Here is a 25,416-nt window from a genome sequence, read left to right as displayed (position 1 = left end):
GTCTAATAGTCATTTCATGGCTGGTTTGAAACAAGGTGACATTAGCACAACAAATGAAATCTCCTGAACACTCTGCATAAACAATAGCAAAGACTGAAGAAACCTTCAGGCTAATTTAGGACTTTTTTCCTTGCAGCTGCTCCTCTCCCCAAGAGTACATGTCCAAGATGGACCTGCTCAGAATGCAGCTTGTGAATCACAAAAATATCCCCATAACCAGAGGAAAACGTAGAAGATGCTGAGTCTTCAGTTCACAAATGCAGCTCTCACAAAACAGCTTCTTACCAGTTCTTCAGCTGAAAATTTTATAAATATTTTGTTGTTAAAGGCAATACTGATTTTGATGTAGCCTGGGCCTGTGATCAAGATGGATCTGACTTTCTTCAGCCTATTTTAGCCATATACAACTTTCTCATCTAAACTGAAAAACTCAAAAATGTAGGACAATAAATTAAGCTGTATTTCCATTCATTAAACATATAATACTATTGTTACAGCTTTGCTTTTCTTCCCTTATCCATCCTCCACAAAGTTTCAGGGAAAAAAAAAAAAAGCAATCTAACTTTTTCTAAACTGAAAACTGAGAGGTTTTTGTTGGGGTATTTTTTGGGGGGTTTGGGGGGGGAGGGTTGTGGTTTTTGTTTGTGTTGGGTGTTTCTTCCAAAAACAAACACAAAAATGCCCATCAGTGTTTGCCACTGAAAAGCAATTCAGACTTTCAGCCCACCTGTCCTGCTGCAATCACAACATTGTTAAAGCTCAGGGTTTTCAACATGACAGAAATCCTGATTCAGACTCCCTCTGCTTCTCAGCAGCACCTGCACAAATGCAGGAGGGTTTCCTCAGCAGCCCACAGTAATTTGGGTAGTCCAACACTGACTTGGAAAAGCTGCCAACACATCCTGATCTCCATCAGCTCAAGGCTGCCAAATCCAAACCACCACACTGAATGTAAGAATGAAACCTGGAGGCACCCTGAGAAGATTAACAAGTGACAGAGCTGCCCACCATCCAGCTCCCAGCATTTTGCAAGTTTTCCACCCAGGTCTCAGTTTCTTTGCACATCTCTCAGGGTGGAGGCTCCCAGGACACCCCCACACTGCAGAGCACCCCACAGCCAGACTTTGACAGCAGTGAAAACACCAGTGCGGGGCAAAGCTCCTGGCAAAGGCTCCATGTGCCCCCAAGATCTACAACCATGACCTCCAACACATGCAAATAAAACATCCAACAGACTGAGCTAGATATGAGTACTCATTAATATGAATTCCACATCAATAGGACATACTGAATAGGAAAACAGTAACGAGTTACAGACCAGACAGACGAAGAAAGAAAATTAAGTGAGCCATTTCAGATTTTATACTCCTCTATCAAACTTTTTTTCTTTTATTTCAGGGGATAAAAAATTCCCAACAGCTGTTTTATGCAGCACAGGAAGCTGCTTTTAAACAGTGTATTGTTATGTTGCCTAATCAACTCTTCCACCTTTCACATCACCAAAACCCAAAGATTAGCAATAATGAAGTGACAGCAGAGGAGTTTGTATCAGCAGCCAGAGGTGCACATTTCAACCAGAACAGACACAGTTAAGAGGAAAACTTCATTGTAAAGGAAAATAATGTGCATAATTCAGCAGCTATGCCATTCCACACACATATAATTAACAAGTCTTCAGCTCATTAGCAGGCTGTATAAAATACATATAATATGCTGTGCAAAACTGATTGAGAATAAAAAGCTCCTCATGCATTAAAATAAATTATTTAAATTGTTTTGAAAGATTGCTATCAGTAGCATTCAAGGATATGATTCCCAAACCTACTCATGGCTCCAGCTTCTTCAGCCTGATGTTTCCACCAGGTATCTTGCCATGCTCATTCCAGCAGGATACATTTGATCAGTGACTGCTGAGGTCCTGCTACACTCCTGAGAGGGGAATGGGACCAAGGCAGCACAAACAGCTGCCCAGGTACCCCCATGTACTCACAGAGTCCCAAAGGCAAATTCCCACAGCATGTGCATATTCACTATGGATGCAGAAAGGGCCTTTTTGGGGAGCAACACACTCAGTACACATTATCAACACACTCAGTACACACTATCATCTCTTTAGTTACCTATACACCAATTAATAATCTGCTCAGTTTCAGTGCTCCCCTTCCAGCCATGTGATTAAGGGCTGAGCCTCACCCTAAAAACGGGTCTCAGGGGATGAAATAGTTACTCCTGAGCTGTAGTGACATCTCCTGGCAACAAGTCGAGGTGGTCTTTTCCCACACAGTGTGCTTCCTCCAGAAAGCTCTGGAGATTTTCAGCCAAAAGGGAACAGCCACAACTCCCTCCAGCCCAGCTCAGAGGCCACTGCCCAGAGCACCCAGCAGAACCTCCTGATTTACAAGGACTGCTGGCAATTTACAAAGTGAGAGGCTGAGATACAGGAATATCAGCTCTAACTTCTCTGGATTTATTGTACCACAGCCTTTCTTGAGCTGTTGGAAAAATTGCTGCAAAAGCTAATCAACTAGCAGCTTAATTCATACCATGAATCTTGCAAAGTGTTTTCTCACTTCACTGTGAAGCCCTGTCTGTTTGCTAAGAGTTTATACCTCTGCCCTCCATGGACTTCTGACAAATATTGTAAGCATGATTTTGGTAAGAAGAATGTAAGTTAACATAGAAGAAAAAAAAATAGCTTAAGACTACCTATAACCCAAACATCATAATATGCAGAAAAAACATTTCTCCCTTCTTCAGTGCAGGCAACAAAGTCAGTGTAAGTTGCAAATTCTGGAGAAAGACAGAGATGATAGTAAATACATTAAATATCATTGTAGTGGGAATTAAATTGATTATAGAAGTTTTCAACAGTGGACTTGGGGACATCCCTGAACCTTTCCAAGGTCCCCACATTGAAGAGTCCTGCAGAACTGACAACTCAAATGTTTATATTCAAGTGAAAGTCAGACAGTCAATGTGTTGGATAGTCTAAGTTTAGCTTGTTGAATGTTTTACACAGCAATCTGTGTCCCCCCAGCCCTGACCAATCACTATACAGAATTCTGGTGGATTTGATTGCTGTCATTATATTATCCCTGTTGTAATTTTTGTGCTGCCTTTATACAGTACAATTTTCTTTATACTTGCATCATAATAGAAAGTTGAATTTTTGCTTGTTTCCTTTTGTGTTGTTTTCTCCCCCCACCCCAACTCTTCAAAGGCAATTACAACAATTTTAAGTACTCTACATATGCTGCAAGGCAATCAAGAAAATTCATTTGACAAACTGGATTACAACTGTCTGCCAGAAAGCAAAATGGTGAAAACATTTCCAACAATTTCTCAACGAGTATGTCTGGTAGATGCTCAGAGCACACTGAAATAATGCACAAGGAAGAAGTGTTCTACATTTACAGTTTCAATAAAGTAGAAAGCTCCATGAAAATTATGTATTTCCTCTCATCACATCCAAAGTTGAAACCATAAAACTCTTTTAAACAACTGAAAGCCTAAGAAGGTAAATCCCCTTTTGCAAATAATTTCCCACCTTCAGAAATTCCATACTCACAGATCATGAGCTGAAGCACGTGTGTGAACATTTCTACAAGGCAGAGTGGCTGCAGAGCAGAGTTACTGCCCAGCCTGCAGTGCTCTCAGATTTAACTGCATTTTATCTTCACTCCAGCTTACTCTCAAGCTGGTAAATACCTACACATGTACCAATCTCTTCCACTCCCTGCACCCATCCATCTCCATTGTGAGTAATGCAGTCATCCCAGGCTGGATTGCAATGGAAATCTCTGCTGCCACCATTGTCAGGTAATTTCTCCCCCTCACCCATACACCTGTGCAGATGCCAGCTCTATGCCCACAGAGTGATTTGCAGGGTACAGCTCCATCCTGTGAGACAAAGTCACTGCACAGAAATGTAACATGGGAAACCTCAGACTGCTCCCCATGCAGGAGTCCTTGCAGCAGTGGAGTCTCCAGTTGTGTTAATTCCCACTGCTTCTCTTACTTAAGTGGCTTTCAAGCACAGGCACATCCCTGCAGGTCAGGGGATCTGCACACACAATATTCCAGGCTACCCCTGGTGTGCCCAAGGCAGGAGCTGTGTGCCCACCCAAAGCTGCCCAACATTCCCTGTTACATTACAAGTGTCATTACACTGACATTTTACATAAAGGCTTTTTCTTTCCCTTTCTTGCTCTTTTAAAATGAATTATTCATCAGTGATATATGATAAAGCAAGGGCTTTAGTTTGCTGTAAGTAATTTGCTAAGAGGAAACAGGAATGCTTTAACAGAGACAAGTGATGTTTTCCTGGGAAAATCTGAAGGCTTTCCTGTATTGGTGAAAACACTTGACATTTGATCAAAACAAAATAATTTTTAATGTGTCCTCATGACAGAGACAAATGCTTCACATGGAAGAAGGAAAACTTGCTACTTTATAAGTGTGGGAAATTCTCCATTGAGTTTAAACAGCTGTTTTCTCTGGAAATTCAGCACGCGTTCAACACATTTTATCTTACATACTCAGGGACATGGAAAAACCCTCCCCAGATTTAGTTTTTATAGATTTTTTTTTTTAATTTGGTGGAGCTATCCAGGCAATGAGTAGGAAAAGCTTCTCTCCTCAAGCAGTTTGGAGAAAGAGTGGAGTTTTGTCCATTTTCATAGAAGAAAGATTTAACTCACTGCCAGAACAGGGGTGAGAGATCTAAGGAGACTGTCTAGAAAACATTAAGTTTTAGTTTAGAAAAAAAAAAAAACTGGATTTGTATACTTGACTTTTTGACTACCATTCACATACTGTGATTTTTCACTTTTTATGCTATTTTATGAAACAAAAAGGCACTTATTACTGCATTAGAATTTTCACTATAAACACACATCATGCTAATAATGTTTAAGTAATTTCTCATTTATAGCTGAAAAGTCTCATCTTGATCTGCTTTGTGAAATAAATGGTTGATTTCTATTCCTTCTGAAGGCAATTTTTCTTTTTAATTTTACAGCCTCAGACAGGTTCATTCACCTGCTCTTTGAATTATGAGAAAGTGAAAAAAGTAATACTTGCTTGAAATGACAAAGTGTAAGTGGGCCTCCCTTGCCTCAACCCCAATTCAAAGATGCTGAACTTTATGATCTGACATTTTCAGCTTGGCTATGTCTGACTCTCTACTATTCATTCTCATTATATGTGAAGAACTCACTCTTTTCCTTACCACACACCAACAGACAAATGAGGTTAAAGCATTCTTAAAGAAGATTTAAAAAATTTGGTCAGTATTGGAATTGTAATAATATATCCCATTATGAACTAGCAAGACACTATTAGTCACAAAGAAATGCTGGGAGGGGCTACTGCTTTTTAGAGCAACTACAAAAAAACCAAAATCTGTACTTCAGCCTCTCCCAAAGAGACTTGCAACACATACTGTAGACCAAAACTAAGCTCTGTAGAAGGAAATAGATCTCAGAGTTCTGAGCCTTGGAAGACTAGCAAGGAAAAGGCTGTTGGCTCAAGAAGATGGCTCTTTTTGGTTTAGAAGCAAACAGAATTCATCAGCAGTTTGCCAGTTACCTTTTTAACAAAGAAAATTAGGATCACATATGCCTCAGCCATTCTGTGCAATGGTTCTGCTCTCACCCACAGGATCCAATTCTGCTGCTTCCAAGAACATGGATGTATCACCTGCTTTCATGGTAACACTACTTGTCAGGATGAGCCCTGTTCACGGAGAAAACTTCATGTGCAGTGTTAGTAACATAATACCAGTTACATGCTACAGCTGGATTCAGAAAATATGTGCTATCACATTGTCATGACTAGCTTTGAAGTGGGAGAAAAAGATGTAGGTGTAAAGAGATCTTAGAGCTAGTGAGCAAACCAAACAGTTGGAGTACAAGGAATTGGGTTCTTTGGATAGACTAAAAGAGATACAAGTGGTGTATCAGCAGGAAACATAAGGATTAAGGAATTTGAAATATTTCTCAGAACTAAAGGAATATGATCAAAACCAGAAGTCACAAAATAAAGGTAAAAGTGGACCTTGAAAAGGGAATTACAACCCAGCAGAACAGGCAGGGTGGATTCAGCAGAAGCTAACCTCACTGAAAAAGGTCAGAGACACTGAAAGGGGAGCTCCCGCTAGTGAAACAAAGTTAAGAATATGTAATTGAAGCTGCTTAAAAGTACTACTGCAAAACTGACAGGAACTCCTCCTGCTCGGGAAGAAAGGAGTCAAAAGCTTCTCTTCCAAGTGGAGATCTTTCCTACTTAATCTAAAGAAGCAGACCCTTGGCTAAGAGCAGCATAAGCACTTACTGCGTTTGCAGGCCTGCCACAGGAGCAGAACACACTGAGAAATACAATGACTCCTCCTTGCCAAAAAAGGCTTGTCTCAAACATCTGAATTGTATGAAAAAGTCAAGTGATCTTCAGCTTGCAAGGGAAGAAATAGTTGTTTTATACCATCAAAAAAATACTCCCCCAAAACCCCTCCTCTGTTCTCTCATTGAATAACATTCATTTCTAGCTGAGACACTGCCCAGTACCAGCCCTCAAAAATACTTCATCTTTCTTTTCCCTTCTCACTTTGATTAACAATTATGTTGAAGATTTGTCTGGTTTTCTAGACACCATTTACATTAGTTCACAATTAAAGTATCCACAATATCACCATAATTTGAGATACAGACTTTTCTCCCTTAAAACTTCCTGCCATGCTTAGACTGTTTCCTTGTCTGGAAAAAAGAGACATTAAGCACTTTCCTGAGGGACCAACAATACTTGCTTACTTCAGATCAAACCTAGGACTGCTTTTATGACCTACAGTTCTCACAGACGTGCACTTTTGCAATCTTCTGTTTCACCACAATGCATTCAAGGAGAATCACCTGGAGTATCAGGAATAATCAATGCAGCTGTAGTAGGGCACAGAAAACCAACAGATAATTTGCTATGTATTCTCCAGCCTGTGTTTTATCATCTGCCATTAACACTGCCACTTATAAAAGGGTCTCCTGCATTTTGACTCTGCTTGGGTTTGAGTTAATTTAAAAATATAGTGCCAAGGCAGGAATTAATTCCCATGATAAAGGTTTAAGAGACAGTATTTAAAAGTAAATTAAAACCAGTTGTAAAGAGCAGCAGAATTCAATAATAAATTTTCAGTACCTCTCCTTGGTGAGCAGCAGAGGATGTGATCCTCCCACTCCATCCCCATCCCAAAGGAACCACCCAGTTTTGTCTCGACCCTGAGCACAACAGGACACGAGGGGCTCCACTCCACCTGTCCCTGGCTGTGACCAGCACCTCTGCTGTGCTCTCATGGGACCCAGGAGGAGGTGGGATGAAACTGAACTCCAGAGACCCACATGTTTCAAAAACATCCATTTTTGGAAAGTGTCAGTGTGACAGTGTACAGTGCCAACTCTAGCCATGAACTGAGGCATTCAAAAGCTGTAAATTGGTTGGGCCTATAAATACAGACCCTTTCCAATGGCTCATTCTTGAGTCCACAGAGAAGGAAGTAGCACAGAAAAACAGTAACTGCTTATAAATACCATGTTTAATAAAGACTGAGTTGTTAAACATTTAGATAAATACACAGACCGCAGAAATATTTTTTCCACATTTTAACATGTTAAGAAAAGTAATATGTATGCAAGATGTGCCTTAAAATTAGCACATTGCTCTTTTTGATCTTTGAAAATTTCAGCTACCTTCTTTCACAGACGTTTGGTAAAGCTGACCTTCTGCTGCAGATTGTATGCCCTTTACTCTTCCAGGATCCAACAAAGAATGCTCCCAGACCCCTCCTGTGGCTTTACCACACTACCCAACAGAAAGTTCCATAAACTGAACACACTGAGGTATTTAAACATAAATTTTCTTAGACAGACAAAGACCAACCAAAGATCTGGAGCTAGGAGAGAACTCCTTTCTGAACAATAGATTTTTTTTATTTATTTCTATTTTTACAATGACAACATAATCAGAAAACATGCAAATATGAGCATATAAATAAATCTCTATTTTGGGGTCCTGAGAAGTTTCAGCAATTGCTTGTAGCATAATGAATGTTTGTAATTCATTAGATTCTGTTTAGAAATGCAAAGCACACCACAACATCAGTGATGTTCTCTTTATCTTAACAAAAAGACTACTACACTTAATGTTCTTCTGACAAAGCTAGCATGTTTTAAAGTATGTAATTCTTTTCTACAATATAATATTTTTAATGGTGTGTTCCTATTTGAATTAAATTAACTGTAGTAATGTCATATTTCAGGCAAGCCTCTGCTAATTATCCCAAAGAGCTTCAAAATCTTTACAGTATATTTACTGCATTTACATCTTCTCCACAAACTTACTGGTCTTGTTTATATAATTTTGCAAATGACAAGATGTGGAGGATAACAATCTAAATGAACTAAAAATTGTGTCATGGGCAGATCCTTCATAGATTTGCAATTTGTAGCTGTCAATCTTCCTACAGCTGCTAGATAACAAAACAACAGCTCTTTTCTTCATGCAGACGAGCAAATTCAATAAAGATTGGTAAGGGTTCTTGTCCAAAAGAAATCTCTAGTTCTCCACTCTGTTAAACCCCTCCTTATACACATCCTAATTTCTTTCTTGTGTTTCTTAGGGAAAGAAAAACATCAAAGCAATTCTGTGTATTTTAGCACCATATTTAACCAAATTTGATTTATGTGAAAAATTGGCTTGCCAGTGGCTAAAATATACTGGTGAAGAGGAATAATACAAGGGGAGAAGAGATGTAGAGACTTGCAACTCACATCACACTGTAACTGGAGAACATACAATGGCAGTAATCAAAATGATCATTAAAGGGAGCCAGTGTATTTTTATACCACCTTCTCAGTCAAGACCTGCCTGAAATGGGACAAGTTATATTAACATTTGAAAGAGAACACAAACAAACAATAAAGGGAAAAGAATCTTACAGATTCAAAGTTGCGAAATTATTAGGGGCGCTACCTATAAGATTGGGTTTTTTTCTTTTCCTTGAGATAAGGGCATAAACTGAATTGTAGTTACAAATGCTGTTAAGAATTGGATCAGGGACCAACATCCACAGTGGCAGAAAAGAAATTTAATCAAGAGAAAAATCATTACAGAAAGAGAAATAAAAACAGAAAATTAAAACAAATTGCTACTATTGTAGAAAGGGAGTAAATGGCTATATTGAGGGATAATGCAAGCATTGTATTCCTGCAAAAACCCTGTATGTCATTTTTAAAACTTCTATAAGGTTTCTTCTTTCTTTAAGGAGAATATTTAGTAAGTTTCCATAATCACAACACTGGTTCCAGATCGTAGGCTTCCCTTTGAAATCCAACTCCACGTTAGACAGAGGTGTTCACAGAATGTGTTGCTCCCAGGGGCTAGAAAACTCTAAGCCTCAACAGACTAATGCACTCAGCAAGTCCACCAAGGATCATCAAACAAAAAGCATTCAAGGCAGGCACGTACATTCGGTCAGTCCACTGAGATTAGCACCCAGCACCACTTGATGCTCACAAGCAGCTTGGTGTCATGAGTTGTACCACTTCTCACATGAGATATTTTGAATCGTTCTACCTTGCACAGCTAAAGAAATACACCTCTGTGGGTGCAGCAAAGTGATCAGGACACGGGCTTGTAAGAGGAAAGGATGCTCGCAGGTGCCTGTGCTCGGCGGGTCCCTGTCAGAGAGCATTCATTCGCCTCATACATCTCACTGATTACTCGAGATGCACATGTCTTATGATGGCAAAGGGGATTCATGAATGCTGCGGAGAGAGATCTGTAACAGCACGGCCGCTTCTGCTCCAAGACAACCGAGAAGAGGTAACATGATTTAAAATAAATAAACCTTTCCTCACTCAACGACCGTTCCTCACTCAACGAGTAAAAAGGTTTGAGGCTCCAGCTGGGAGCAAAACTGGAAAGAAGAAACACCTGAGAAGAATTAACGGGAACGGCAGCCCCGGCAGCGCCGAGCTGGCAATCGCCCCAAGTGCCGGGCGGACAGACACACGGACCCCGGGCGGCAGCCCCCGGCTCAGGGCTCGCCAAAACACCCACGAATCACCCCGGCTGAGGCTCCCGGCCGCCCCCCCTCAGCCCCGGCCCAGCTCGGCCCCACCTCGCCCCCAGGCTCGGGGCGCCGCAGACAATGGGCGGGCGGCGAGACCCGCCCGGCATCCCCGGCACCGCGCCGGGCAGCGCCCGCGGCAGCACGGCCGAGCCGAGCCGCGTCCCGGCGCCGGGCACGGAGGGACGGGGGGACAGAGGGACGGAGGGACAGAGGGACGGACTTACGCGGGTGCGGCAGCGCCGGCGGGGAGTGCGCGGCTCCGGGCGCGGCTGGCGGCGCGGGGACTCGGCGGCGCGGCTGGAGCCCGGCCCGCCCCGCCCCGCACCCTCCGCCCCGCACCCGCCCCGGCCCCGCCCCGCACCTGCGCCCGCCCCGCCCCGCATTGTCCGCCCGCACCTGCCCGCGCCGTGCCCGCTCCCGGCTGCTCTCCGCCCCGGCTGGGCAGCCCTGCAGCTGCCCCGGCACCTCCCGCCCGGCCCGGCTGCGCTGCCGATGCTCCTCAGCGATCAACGCACGAGTCATTTGGCTCAGCTGCGCGGAAAGGTGGCAGGCACAGACTGTTCTCCGCACAGCAACTCTTTCGCTGTTCCTGCTTTGAGCCCGGCGAACTTTCCCGTGGCACACGGGCCGGTTCCCTGCGCTCACCTGGCTCCCGGGAGCTGCCAGGTCCGGGCGGGGAATCGCTGCTCGGAGAGCGCCTCCGCCCTCGCTAACAGCGGCAGCAGACAGCTCAGGGTCACTCCCCATGGGCTCCCAGTTCTCTAACAAAAACCCCCGGTTTTAACTTTCTTATGAAACGGAAATAGTTCTTTTAGGTTTGGGTTTGTGTCGTTGCTAACTTTTCAGAACGCTCCCTCAGCCAACACCAGAGAGAGCTGGCTTTGTGTTTGAGAAAAAAAAAAAAAAAAAAAAAAAAAAAATTAAGCTAATTTCTTTGCAGCCTCAGAGTTGTTGTTGTTTTCTGTTTTTGTTTTTGTTTTTTTGCTATTAAAGACCAGCATTCGTGGAGTTTCAACCTGATGTCTAATCCGAACGCTTTACTCTCATTTTTACTGAAAAATAAAAATAATTTGGATAGTCCTAACCCGAGTTCAGAAACCAGATATTCTCTCTGGAAAATAATGGTAACTAAAGCATATAGATGAGAAACTATTTTGCAGTTTAACTTGAAGCATAATCCATTAAGGAAAACATCACACCCTTTTCCAGGTACAGGTTCCTATACAAATAAGGAATAGGTTTGCTACAGGGGAAAGCGATACTTGTGTGTGGATGAAGGACACTACTATATACTGCATTTTTGGGGTTTTTTTGCTCAGGGTCCTGTAGTGCAAATTTTGTTTTTCAGAGTCTGCAACAGCAGCTTGCCTTACAGCCATAAGCAAGTGAGCTGACTTTGAAACCTTCTCTGAAATTCTCCTTCCTTCCTTTTCTGTCGGTGGCAGGTGCAGGTGCAGTGCCACAGCCTTTGTCATTTGTTCTGCTGAGCCCGGCCCGCCGGCCGGAGCCCACCTGAGGGACAGCCTGTCCCGCAGCCCTGCTGAGCCTGTTCTCACTGTGCCGTGAAAAAACCCGTGGACTGGGTCAATCTGGGCGATTCCTTGTGGCGGGGATTTGCCCTTAGTATTTTTGCTGCTCTAATTCTTGGGGGCATTTTTCAGGTTCCCAAACCCCATTTCCTCCTACTTTTCCGAACGAGCTGAAGCGCTCAGGGTCCCTGTTCTTCGGTTTTGGGAGTCGGCCATTATTTGTCGCTGTGACCATGAACCAGAGCCAGCCAGAAGGACCGACCTGGTGCTAGTTCTCGGCTGGGAAGGAGCCCTGGCACCTCTCGGCCCTGCCCCGGCTGTGCTTACCTTGTCCGGCCGCCTTGCGCACCTCGCTCCGGCCCGGGTGTCCCTCTGCAGGTGCGGGGCTGCCCGTGAGCCGAGCGGGGCTGTCCCGGCTGGACTCAGTCAATCCCGGCTGGACACATTCAGTCCCGGCTGGACTCAGTCAATCCCGGCCGAACTCGGTCAATCCCGGCCCGTCCCGGCTGGACTCAGTCAATCCCGGCCGAACTCGGTCAATCCCGTCCGAACTCGGTCAATCCCGGCCCGTCCCGGCTGGTCCCAGTGGCCCCTCCAGGGCAGGGCTGAGCCCTCACAGAAGCTCAGGCAGGAGCAGGTACAAGGATCAGGGTGAGGCAGTGAAGGAGGGAAGTGGGCACGGCGGAATACTTTTTGTTTCCGACTCTATTTTAAATTGGCAATAAATTAAATTAATTTTTCCCAGTTGAAGTTTTGCCTATGGCGGTAACTGGTAAGCGATTTTGTGGTTTTATCTCGATCCATGCCGTTCCCCCTCACAGTGTCCCCTGCCCTGCGGAGCAGCACAGCGACAGAACGGCCGGTGTGCTGGCGCTGGAGAGGGGACAATCCTGTGGGGAGCAGAGCAGCTCCAGCGCAGCCTGGTACAAACTCTGTGTTGTGACGGTCCAGCACTGCCTCAGGGCCCCTTTCTGTCCATCCCTCCATCACCACCCAGCTCTTGGCTGCCTTTCCCACTGACTCTGCAGAAGGCATTGAGGGTACAGCGGTCAGATTTCTTGTCTGAAACGCCCGTTTGGCAGGAAACCCTCCCATTTCACTGCAGTGCAACACTTCTCAACAGGGCACTTTGGCAGACAGTAGCACCTTTCAGTTTTCTGATTACAATACTGTGTGAATGTCCTGGAGCCAGGTCAGCCTGTGTATTTGTATCCTACAGTCTCCTTTGTACGTTTACACTGTGACCACATGGGGCAGAAATCTCTATTCACTGTCAATCACTGTACTCTTTCCACTTCCCTTTCTGTCCCACACATGATCTCAGTTGAACATTCATTACTGGAAAAGAGAATTCTCCCTCTCTCGCACTTCTTCTTGACAATATCTGCTTCAAGTTCTGAGCATGTGTCTGTCTTACAAAATCGGTTATTAAATTGACTGGAATTTATGCTTAGTTCCCTTTAAATTGTAGATAAATGGTGGGTGAATTATTTTTTTCCCATGCACTAAATTCAAGAAAGATGAATTGCAGTTTCACTCAAATACTTAACAGATTTGGATAATCTTTGGTGAATAGTTTTTTGGTGTCTTTTCAGGAAAAGATTCACAAATGTGTCATGTTCATCAATCTTCCATTTTCTAGTATCTTAAATGCTAGGTAAATTTTGAAGCATGAAGGAGATTCAGGTCTCATTCTGTTCTCTGCCTGAGTGAATTTGAACTCTCATTGTCATCTACTACGTTGTTATTTGGGGGTGCAAGGAAAGAGAAAAGAAGATTATTTTCCTGCCAATACTTTTCCAATAAGTACAAATAATATTAACTGAAGCAGGAATTAGATCAGAGTCTCCTCTCAGGTGAGGACCAGGAGACTAAAGTCCTGCTCATACTTCTCAGCCAACATTTATTTCCACATGGACTCAAACAGTGCTCCAGTGAGAGAGGCAGGAGGAACCCTTTGCAGCCTGGTGGAGGACACTGGTCCCAGCTATGGGAATGGGGATGTGAATCACTAACAAGAAAGGGAACTAAGCCCAAAGGGTTCTTCTGGAAGCTTTCTTAAGGTTTGGATGGCAAAGAAATTGTCCAAAGTAGGGAAGCTTATTACCAGCTTTTTTTCCACTCACCCTTGTGTTCTCCCTTTTCTTACTTAGCAGTCATTGTAATTTGATGTCATAGTACTGCATTACATTTTCCTTGCCCTTTCAGTTTCCTAAAATAAAAGCTATTATCTGTTCTGATCTTAATGCCTCGTTCAGTTTACACCAAGTTCAGTGGAAACTAGAATGCTTCCTGCAAGCATCCATAGTTACCTGGCTTTGGAGGTACTTACCACAGGATAAGGAGACTTTGTCAGTGACAGGAGAGCTTGTATAATTTAACAGAATAAAATCACTCCTGAGTGTTGGCAAAGCAGGCAAGAACCCTCAGAGGCTGTTTGTGAGAAATGTTGTTCTTCACTATTAGCAGTTTCTGAGCCAATGCCAATGTCTAGTTTACCAAAAGACGTTGTCAGCACTGTTTGGAGGCAGATCCACACTGTGCTGCTCTGACATGTAACAACCCCTTTGGAGATATGCCTGGGTTTTTTCAATTGTTTTCCTAGGGCTGCTGGAAGAGGATGATCCCTATCAATGCTGCTGTCCGCCCTATTTCAGTTTGAAGTACTTTTGATGGCACTTGTTGGGCAAATTGCTCTTTATGCTACACTGTTGCTCAGCAAGGTATTTCTGCCTGTCAGCTGCTACAGACACTGTGAGATAATGTTGCTTGTTTCACAGATTTCTTATTAACAGCTTATTTTTGCTTACAGGACTCACAGTACATATACTGAGTATCACCAGCTCTCAGTACATTTCTCTAGTGTAATATTTGTAATATTATCAATATTTCTGAGGCTCATATTGCATCTGGTCCCATGATTCAGCTGAAATTGAATTGGTTTGTGATCTAATAACTCAATTGCAAATATAGCAGCCTTTTTTTCCTGCAGAGCATTTAAATCAAGAGCTTGTGAAGCAACTCAAGTCATATGGCAGATATCCTCTTATTCCTTGAGATTCTCAGGGTTCTTTATTTTTTTTTTTGTTTGTTTGTTTTTTTTTTTTTCTTTCTTGACAGCTATTGCAGTAGAATATGAAGTCCTTAGTTTTGCCTCATGACTCATCTCCAGTAGGCATTTTTATTTTCTTTCTCTCGATTGGAGATGCACTGAATTAATCTTCATGTCTATGTCCCAGTCCTCCCACCTGGACTTCTATCAGTGGCACTGTAATTGTTTTATACTGTGTGCTGTTTTTTATGTGATCTTTCTCCTGCAAAATTTAGCTGACCTTGTTTTTGCACTGCCTATGTTTTTGTCTTTATAGTAGTCTAAACCAACCAAAACCTCCTCTGCTTCAACCAGGAAACAGATTGTCCCACTGACAATTTAATCTCTAAGTAGAAACTCTTAGGATCTCCATACTTGGAGTGGGAATGGCAGATTTCTTAGGCCTGTAATTTAAATATGTATTCCCTCATTACTTTTCCTTATTGGCATCAGGAAATAGACACAGTCTCTTGAACTTTCTAGCTACACTTGCCATTTCAGTGTAGTAAATATCATTCTTTGTAATTCCATGTCCTAGCTAACACATTCATCACTGTATCCCCAGCTTCTTCTCTTCTGAGTTGTCTCTACATTTAAATATCCTATTGCATGTCATCCTCTCTGATAGTTTCCTATCAACATTATATCTCTTAGATTCCAATCAGATTTTAGTGTTAATTATACAAATGATTTGATGTTTCAATTGTGCCTCCTTTACTGAGAATTTGTTTCAGAATCTACACAAACAGCACATTCTGTTACACTTACCCAGTATTTTAAAACAATCATAGTCAAAATAACAGCCACTATTTCACAGTTAGGTATTATTATTATTATGAGTGGTTCATGAAAGTGTATATCCTGTAGAGTAAAACAGAAATTAGTGAGAAGTTGTATAGTGTTTGATATACAAAGAGGTAAAAATACCCTATATAGTAGGAATTTGAGCTCAATTTTCAGTACAACTCTTACATTCATGAAAAACCTCCCACTGGCAGAAATAGCAATATTTTTCCAGAATCTTTCAAAATATGTCACAGTTCAACTACTGTAAAGGCAACAGATACTTTCAAAAAGTGCAGCACAAGGTTGTTCACTTTCAGAAAGGGGGTGATTCAATTGCTGGATGCATTTTTTTCCAAGAGCAAAGAATACTATTCAGTAAAAGAGAGTAAAGGCAGTAAACTAAGCCTGTAGAAGAAAAAAGTCAGACAGAGTCAAAATGATCCAAAAGGATGCCATGTGCATCCTGTTACCTTCCCATCTATTCTGTCAGAGAAATGCATGTCTTCCATAGCAACAAACATATTTCATAAAGCTTATATGTGTTAAATCATTAAACTAAAGATCACTTACTTTCTCTGAGTTGGCAAGCAGCACTTTTGTTGTTCTTTCAAGCAATAGTTAATAAAATATTCATAAACTACTCATAAATGGTTAAACATGCTGAAGGCTTGAACTTTTACATAGTTTCTTTCATATTTCCTAATACACGTGCAGAAAGATTTCTTTAAAGTAAATACTACTCTCAGAACATGTTTTAATGTGGTTTTTGCACACAAAACACAAAGACAAATGCAATTATGTAAAGAATTTGATTGCATAGCGTAACTTATATTCCCACTTCCTCACCTTTAACCCTTCTAAGTGGACAATGGGGTTTTCTTTCTTGTTAGATAATTTATTGTCTGTGGGAACACTTCTTTAAATCTCTGGACAATTATATTCGATTACCTGTAATGTTATATTTTCAAATTGTGAAAGAATACTGTGGCTTCCTATTTTTTTTAATGCCATCATTCTTTAATGAAATCCAAAGTAAACAGTGAGAGAATTAAAATAAATTGCAGATTTTCAAAATATGGGATTAAGTTCCATTTAAGCATTTATTTTTCTGCCCTGCAAATGCAAATGCATTGTGTTTGTTGAAGTAATGAGCGTTAAATTAAAAATCTCAGCACACCCTCTAGGGAATTCAACTCTTCACAAACCCCAAATCAAGTAAAAGCCTGAGTGAATATATGGGTATTCAGTATGACAGGAGGGACAAGAATCCATGGTTTGCTGCAATTTCAGACTTCCTATCTCGCCATCTGTCTCCAACCAAAGATGCACTCACTCAGTGACCATCTGCAGAAAGCCCCATTTAATATGATTTACCAGTGCAAATAAAAAGAGGAAAGCAACACACAATATTACCAGACTGAAGCTGAACAACCAGGAGTAAACAAGGGTTAACAGAAGGTCCTAAATCAGCTTTAATGGCAAAGAGGTTTTTCAGGATATGTACCCAGCCATCCCTGTGAGTGCTGTACTTGTATGGATCACTGAGACTGCCAGCCCAGCATGGATCCGATCGACTCCCGGCTGGACAGTGCAGAATTCACAGGAATTTTATTGGCTCCATGAAACTGTAATCCTGTAGAGTAAGACACAAATTAGGGAGAGGTTATATTGTATAGTGTTCGATTGCTAGGAATGGCTGTGGAAAGTGATTTTGAAGGAATGTAGTATTTTTTTTCAAAGAAAGGTTAAGACACAGGGCATTTAATAATATCTTCTGAAGTGACAGATCATAAAGATGGAATATAAAATCATTTTATGTACAGGAATACATTATATTTATATATATTTAAACCATCAGCAAAGAATTTGTGATCAATGAGTTGGGTCAGTTTTCTCTCCACAATAATTGACAAAGGATAAGTGATAGCAAAGAAGATTTCACAATTGGTTCAAGCAATTGCAAGCTAAATTTTATAATTTATACTGCAAATTCTTTCCCAAGCTACTAATAGTATTGATAGTACCTTACAAAGTATTTACTACAGGTACACAGAAACACCATAGACTGAACTTCTCTGCTTCAGCTAAAATTTGCACTTTGATAAGTGAATAACGCTATAAACCTATATGTTTTATTTATGATTATTGTAATTGTCTAAACAACTATAAATTGTTGCTTTGGAATGTATTGTACTAAGTAACTAACTTCCTGTGGGGATAATATTTATGTGTGCATAGGATGGTACTTATCTGTGTGCAGAAAGTGATTTCACATAAAATGCCATGTAAGATGAGCTGATATTCATCCAGTGATTTCTATTGATAAGGGTAACAGCAACAGCAACCTGAGGTTGGACAAATAATTTCTGTGGTCGTTGTAGCCTGCAAAAGGGCTGAGACCTGCAAATCAGGGATTGATATTTAAAAGTCTTCTGTTCATCCCCAGGAGAGCTGTAGCTGTACTCGAGATCTGGAGGTCCTGCCCTCAGTTAGCTTGCCTGAGAAATTATCCTTGGATTGCCTTGGACCATTGATTCCACTAATGTATGGGCAGTAGACATTATCTACTGCCAGATTTAAGATTTAACTGAACAGTTACAAGCAAGTATGAGTCTTGCAAATGACCATACAACATTCTTAACGAGCAGCTAATATTTCTGTTGAGCAGGAAATGTAGATTATTCTTCTCAAACAGAGACTGCTTACAACTTTACCTCTTCTGCTAAGTCTTTCTTCTAAAGCAGATGTATTCAACTTTCAGATTGGTAATAAAATGCTGGATAAAAAAATATAGTATGCTTAGAAGATCTGTTTCTCCTTAGCAGCTTTTTAAAAATCTAGTATTGGCTGTATTAATCTGCACAAAAGATTTAAAAACAGCCTACTGCAGGCTCTGCTTTTGTGTGCTTGGCAGAATGAATTATGAATGATTGCATCATTTACATTCCAAGTTTAGTTTTCAAGTATGGTTGATTTTGCGTAAATGAGAATCCTGTAGCTATTTAGTAATTAGGACTGATAGTTCTATGAAATTCTTAATTGGTCCCCAAACAGGTGTTTCCTTTCTTCTCAAAAAAAATTAGGTATATTTTTGCCCTGCTGCATGTAAGCTCATGGAAATTTTCTGAATATGAAGGCATACAAGTTTTTATTATAAAATAAAAATTATCCTTTGGTTTATGTACCTAGTTTGATAATGCATTGAATTTGAAGTTCAGTCAGGCATTATTTTGTAACAGTGCTCTGCACCCTTGACCAAGAACACAGCCACCAACAACTGCAAGTGTTCACTAGAGGTGGTCTGATAATATTTTATGGCAGTCTCCATCATGAGTGTTCTTAATAATAATTATGAACAAGTTAGATGTATAATGCTGTTTTTCAATGTAAATGGTGTCTACTAAATATAGAGAGAAGGTTTTGGATGTATTGAAAATAAGCCTGTTACTGGCTATAAAAATCAGGTATCATTTACATTGACTGAGTGCCAGGGACGACACAGTACTTGAAGGGGTTGCTCCTCTGAAGTTCCTGTGAATTGTCTTAGCTGTATTATCTCAGCCCTTTGTCTCTACTTTGAAAATGGCAGCAGCTGGCAATCATTTATCATATTTGATTGTTCTCCAATGATTTGAGCTCAGACAAGTTACCTTATCATCAGTGCAGGCAATTTTTATGTAAAGTACCAGTATTGACTACAAGAGATCTGATGGCAGTTTTAAAACATTTCTGCATTAACAGCCTTCTCACTGCATTTAAGCATCCTGTCTCTTAGATGCTGTGATGAATGTGACACTGCTACTATATGTTCTAAGTACCCACTTTTAATGGTGTCAGCATCTATTCTTCAAAATGGTAATTGCCTAGTGCTAACTATCTTTGCAAATTATGACCACCCTGGGAAAAATACTCCTTTAAAATTGCACAAGTGTTTGGTTAGAAATACATAATTGACTGGTTACCTTGTTGGAATTAATTTAGGGTGGAATCACAGAATTATAGAATTGTTTATGTTGGAAAAGACCTCTGAGATCACTGAATCCATCCATTAACTCAGCACTGCCAAGTCCTCAACTGAACCATGTTCCTAAGTGCCACATGACATTTTTACACCTTCAGGGATGGTAACCCACCACTTGCCTGGACAGCCTGTTCAAATGCCTGACAACCCTTTGAGTGAAGAATCTTTTCCCTAATGTGCCATCTGGACCTCTCCTGGTGCAACTTTAGGTCATTTCCTCTCACCCTATCACTTGTTATTTGGGAAAAGAGACAGACCCACCTCTCAGGTGGTTGTAGAGAGTGAAAAGTCTCCCCTGAGCCTCCTGGGCTGAGCCCCCCCAGCTCCCTCAGCCCCTCCTCATTCACTGCAGTGAACACTGAGACATGGAAACTCACAGAGGGAGAGAGAATAGGGGTGAACCCAGAGAATTAGCCACGGGAGATAAAATAGCTAAAAACCACAGGGCCTTTTATCCCCAAGGAGAAAGAATTGATGAAATCTAGTCACTTGACATGAAACAAACTCATCTTTCCTTGTGAAGTGGTTTTTTGAAGAGGTTTGAGGCTCAGACCTGGTCAGCACAGTACTGCACTACCTCAGAATTTAAATGAACAAGAGAATTTGGCACAACTGTTAGATTATGTTTCATTATTGACAATCTTTTTAATTGGAGAGTAACAGTTTCAGAAAAACATGTAGGAAGCAGTTATTTTCTATTTTCTATAACAGGTTTCTGTCCTAAAAATGACAGTTCATTTTCCACTTGTTTTATTTGAAATTTGAGTGCTTTGGATTAAAAAATAGATTTAAAAATCAAATTCTGTTACAGATAATTTTGATTTGTTGAAGCCAATTTAACAGTCACATATGGCCTTCTCTAAAATCCTTCACAGTCCCCAGAGAGGCTCCAGAGATGATTAAACTCCATCTATCTGTGCTCGGCCTTGAGGAGTGCTACACTGCTTTTCTCCCTTACTTTTTTCTGTGTTTGTGACTGATTGTTAACTAAACTCTCATTCAATGCAGAATGGTGTTTGAGGCACAAATGTCTTATAGCTCTTAACATGACAAATAGTTTGCTGAAACAGTATAGAAAGAGTTTGCAGTATCTGGACGGAGCAGAAGGTAGCAACATTTTTTAAACATGATTTGGGCACTGTTGAGAGATGGAGAATGAAAGAGTGAAGAGTGAAAACTCCAGATTCCAAAATTTAACAACAAGCCTTTAAACCTTCTACAACAGATCCCATTGATTTTGCAGAGCTGGAGGTGGAGTCTCTACAGACCAAGGTGTCAAACTCCAAATCCTCTGGGAGAAATACAGGCACAAATGCTGGAAGCAATACTGCCCAGCCCGTGGTACCAACACTCAAGCTGTAAGATTTGAGAGGAGTTGACCTGAGAGGGTGTGCTCAGTGCTACAAAGGAGCTGTCCCTCCAAAACTGATGTGAAGGATTTGCAGGATTTCTTGGCTTTAGTATCACAGTGTGACACTATACACCCCCTCCCTTTCCAAATAATGAAAATACTACTATTAAATACACACAAAGTCTTAATGGGTTACTGAGGATTTTGGTGAAGATTTCAGTACGTGGTTCTATAAGGATTTATTACGTAAATAAGTGTATACAAGCAAAATTAATTAGATGTTTCATGCATTTTATAAAAACCAAGAAATTGCTTTTTCATTTTCAGAAGAAAACAGGTGGTGGCTGGTTTACAATACAAGTCTCTCCGCATGTAATAGCAACAAAAGAACCTATATCATCCCAGACAGTCATTCTCTATTTCCTTATAATATTTGTGAAAGGAAAACAATGTGCTAGGCAAGGCTGCAAGCAGAGGAATTGCCCACAAGATGTTTTACCAATTGAAGAAGGAAAAGCTTTTGAAAGGGAAGCAAAATACAGGACAGCAAAAACAATTAGATGTGCAGCACACTGAATTCAGAAGTGCCAGCAGGTGATGTGCAGTTCTGCAGAGTTATGGAAAAACACGTTTGTCAGGTTTATTTATTTATTTACTTCACAGGTTATTTTTTTTCCAAAGCAGAATTGCTTAGCAAAGCTTTTAAAAGCAACTGAGTCTTTCACTAATAGCTTTGTGTACATCTAATGAAGAAACTGAAAACATGCTGGATAACAGAGATGAAGGGCACTCAAATTCAAAGAAAGTGCTCTCTTTTGTGATTACAGCCTCTGTGTTCTCTCTGTAACCTGGGACCAGGTGTCCAGACTGTTAGCAAGTGTGTGACATCCATCCTGCTGAAGGCAATGATCTCTCCTCTGCACCATCCCCTTGCCACAGCATCCCAAATAGCTCCTCTTATCCCTCCAACTTTCAAAACAGTGAAAGGGGAAGACAATATTTTGTATTTTTCCTGGAGATTGCTGCTGTCTCAAAGCCATGAGGAGAAATGCACTTTGAAATATTCATAGCAAGTAAACTGGGATACACTGAATCCTTCCCTGCTAGTCTCCTGTATACAATTAAAGCATTCAAGGCCTCTGACAAATTCTGCTCTCTGTCAAAAATAAAAATACAAATGATGCAGATCTTATTAGGTAGATTTGATTAGCTGCAAGTGCCAGAGACTTCAAAGCTTTAGTAGAGGATTCTGCTCGCTTGAGTTCATCAAGAAATCAGCTATTTTGACCTAAGGATGTGGTCACTTCTAATGATTGTTCCCTTTGCCTCAGTAACTCCCTGCCAATGTAAGTGAACAGGTCAGAGATCTTTTCTGCTCCTGCCATTTGCTGCAGTGTCCAGGTGCCCTGCAGAGCTGTGACTGCCTTGCTAATGCCTCCTGCTTGCTGAAGGGTTTCCCAAGGGCTTCCTTGCATGGCCCCTTCCCGTGACACTGGCCAGTCTGTGTTTGACAGCTCTGGGGAGTGTCTGTGTCCTGGCATCTGCAAGTGTGCTCTTCATACTGATGGAGACAGGCTGCTGGCTGGTGATTTTGATTTCTCATCTCTTCATGTTGATTAAAGGTATATTTACTGAGAATCAGAATCTCTTCTAGACATTTAGTCTCTAGGGTGTCTGATTTTACATTTTGAGTAGCTCCAGCTCTCCAGCAATATGTTAGCACCAAGACTGCAGTGGAGTTCAAAACTCTCACTCTTGTACTGCTGTATGACTTCCACTTTTTCATAATTTGCTACATTTCTATTTTCTGCTACAAATAGATTTCCTATTTTTAAATATGATTCCTCTTGAATTCTTTGTTACTAGAATGACTGCTAAGGCATGTTGCCTTCCAATGTGACTATTTTGCCTGACATCTGAGCTTGAAGGATTTTGATTTGGTATCAGTGATTTCAAGTTGCTCAATTGCCCTTTTTGACTGATTTTTTGTGCCTTTCCTCACAAATTGAGCTAAAGGTTGATAGTGGTTTAATGCCCATGACTTTCCTACCAACAGAGAAAAGAATCATCATCAGTCAGTCTCTCATAAAAGTTTGGGCCAACAATCGCTCTGGGCAAGAGAAACATTGGATTTTCTTTAATCTGATGAAAATCTCAGGTGTAACAGAATTTAGGACTGGAAGATATGCGCTCAGGCTGGAGTCTGAACACACTGCAGAGAGCCCACAAAGAGACTCTTAAGGATGTGCAGTTAGCTGGACTTGTTTCCTTTCTGAGATTTCAGACCTCACTCCTGCCAGCTGTCTCTTTTGGGAAGAAATGTCAAAACTGCTGAGAAACTGTTGAACCCTGCATGCAACTATGCATTCTGTTCACCTGAATTCAAGCACTTTTTGGCATTCTCCCATCTGGGAGATTTGTATACTGGCCAGAAAAACCATTTAAACAACAAATCACCATATACATTAGCAGTGGAAATACTGCTAATGTAATCCCAGGCTCCCAGGACTGATGAGCATTTCTTGTGCTCCTCCTGTGTACTCACACCTCACCAGCTTCATGCCAACATAGACAAGGATCCCTTCTTCATGAGCAAATCTCATGTTTTTTCATTTTTGGTTCCCTGATAGACATTTTTTCTCAAGAAATCAATCTCCTCCAGCCATAGTCAAGTCTTTTGTTAGTCTGTCACGGGATTTTCCATTAACACAAAGCAAATTTTTTTAGGTTCACAGCCACAGCAAAAACAGAAAAACTTATAGTTTTGGTATTAACCTTTAACTCACCTTTGCAAAGAGATGGCAATCATGAGTTATTCTTTTACTTGAGATGCAGACATCTCTCTACTAAGCTAACTGTAATGTGCACACAGTCAACATGCCCAGTCTCCAATTCTCACAGGATGACTCCCTATCTGCTGAAATATTTTCACAATACACAGCATGTCCTTCCTCAATTCATGTCTGGACAAGTCTGTAATGTGTCCTTATGTCTGTCCTTAACAAATATAAGGACACATCAAAGCTTTTTACTTTCCATTGTGTTCTCAGGGAGTCCTAGCACTGATCTTTGCAGCAGAGGATGCAGACTGGGGCTGGACCAGCCTCTGGCAGAAGCTCCTTGCCTGCTGTCCTGCCCCTGCACAGCAAACTGACCCAGGGCACTGCATGGCTTACATCTTCCTGTGGCTTCAGTCACAACTATAATTCCAATACAGGACTCAACAAAGTTGTACATTTTAAAAAGTGATGGTGAAAACTCAGTCAAATATTATAAACCAGAAGGAGGGATAAATAAAGAGCTTGAACACTTGACTTGTAACTAATAGGATTCTTCACCCATTGTATTTAGAGTCATTATCTTTGAAATGCCTGGGGAATTGAAGGAAGATTTTTTTCACCTGATAAGACAGATGATGTGGTAGGTGCTATAATGCTTTTTCTATAAGCTACACGTTTCTGAGGTCCCCCACAGATATTCTACCAATCATTCTTCAGACTATTTAACCTTTCATTAGTGCAGTCATGACCCCTCCAGAAAGTAGAAGACATACAAGAAAATTGTTTAATCTTAATTTTATGAATGAACTTAGTTGTGTAATCTTTTATCAGACAAGGACACATTTTGTGAAGAGCAATGCTAGGCAGTGCTGGCTCCATAAAAGAATATTATAAATAAAAAAATAATAATGTGTTGTATTTTCAATTTTATTAGGGATTCTCTGTGAATCAGTACTTTTTATTGGAAAATTAATTTAAAAACCTGTGAAAGGTAACAACATTAGCCTCTGTTGGTGAATAATTCATAGAATTTTTGTTTTTTTAATAACTTGTAAAAGGAAGGTTTAGAACTTTATAGTGGGATCAGTGTCTGCTGCATTAATCAAACTTAGTCAAAATGCAAATCTAGAATTCTGCTATGATTGCCATAAATTACCTCTGATGTATACAAATGTAAATCAGAATAGAATCAGTTTATTATATATTTTTCATTTTTTGTTCATACTTTTCAAGCATTTTTCAAACTCTTCTTTATAAATCTTTTTAGATCCTTGGTACCTGTCAGCTTCTGACTGTAGTGTGTCCCTTGGGCATCTAAAAACAACAAATGATGTACCAGTTTCTAGGAGGTAGAAGTCAGTACAACATCTTGTCTGGCTACATACATACATGTAGAAAGCTCTCCTGTATTCCAGATGTTGAAGCATATGGGGAAAAAAAGACTTGTTGAATCAGAATCTTTTAATGTAATTTTTCTGTGACAAGCTCTCCAGCTGTCTACTTCACTGAGGATTTTCTGGCTTTCTGAATTGTCATTCACAGACCTGTCTGCACCAGCAAAGCCAGTGCTGAACATGATATTTCTGATAGTGGGTAGGAACAGGCTGGGAAATGAGCTGTGTGCTTGTGCTGCATCTTACCCTGCAAATGTAGGGAATTCTCATTCAGAGAACACAGCAAAGAGAGAATTGCTTGGGCTCTATTTTTGAAGTAACCTTGTGTTTGGAAATTTAAAGTCTTT

General features: G+C 40.9%; 1 protein-coding gene across 1 annotated transcript in view; it reads right to left on the bottom strand.

Moving 5' to 3' along the window:
• SEMA6D (semaphorin 6D) overlaps positions 1 to 10,431 on the bottom strand; it is a 201,934-nt gene extending 191,503 nt beyond the window's left edge. The window contains exon 1 of the mRNA XM_056500281.1: positions 10,342 to 10,431. The gene's annotated coding sequence lies outside the window, so the exon portion shown is untranslated. The remainder of the gene's footprint in view (positions 1 to 10,341) is intronic.
• Between the last annotated feature and the right edge of the window lie 14,985 nt (positions 10,432 to 25,416).

Source organism: Oenanthe melanoleuca, chromosome 10 (genome assembly GCF_029582105.1).
Source record: "Oenanthe melanoleuca isolate GR-GAL-2019-014 chromosome 10, OMel1.0, whole genome shotgun sequence".
NCBI lineage: Eukaryota > Metazoa > Chordata > Aves > Passeriformes > Muscicapidae > Oenanthe > Oenanthe melanoleuca.
The sequence above is the reverse complement of the archived record's forward strand: the minus strand, read 5'-3'. Positions and strand labels throughout refer to the sequence as shown.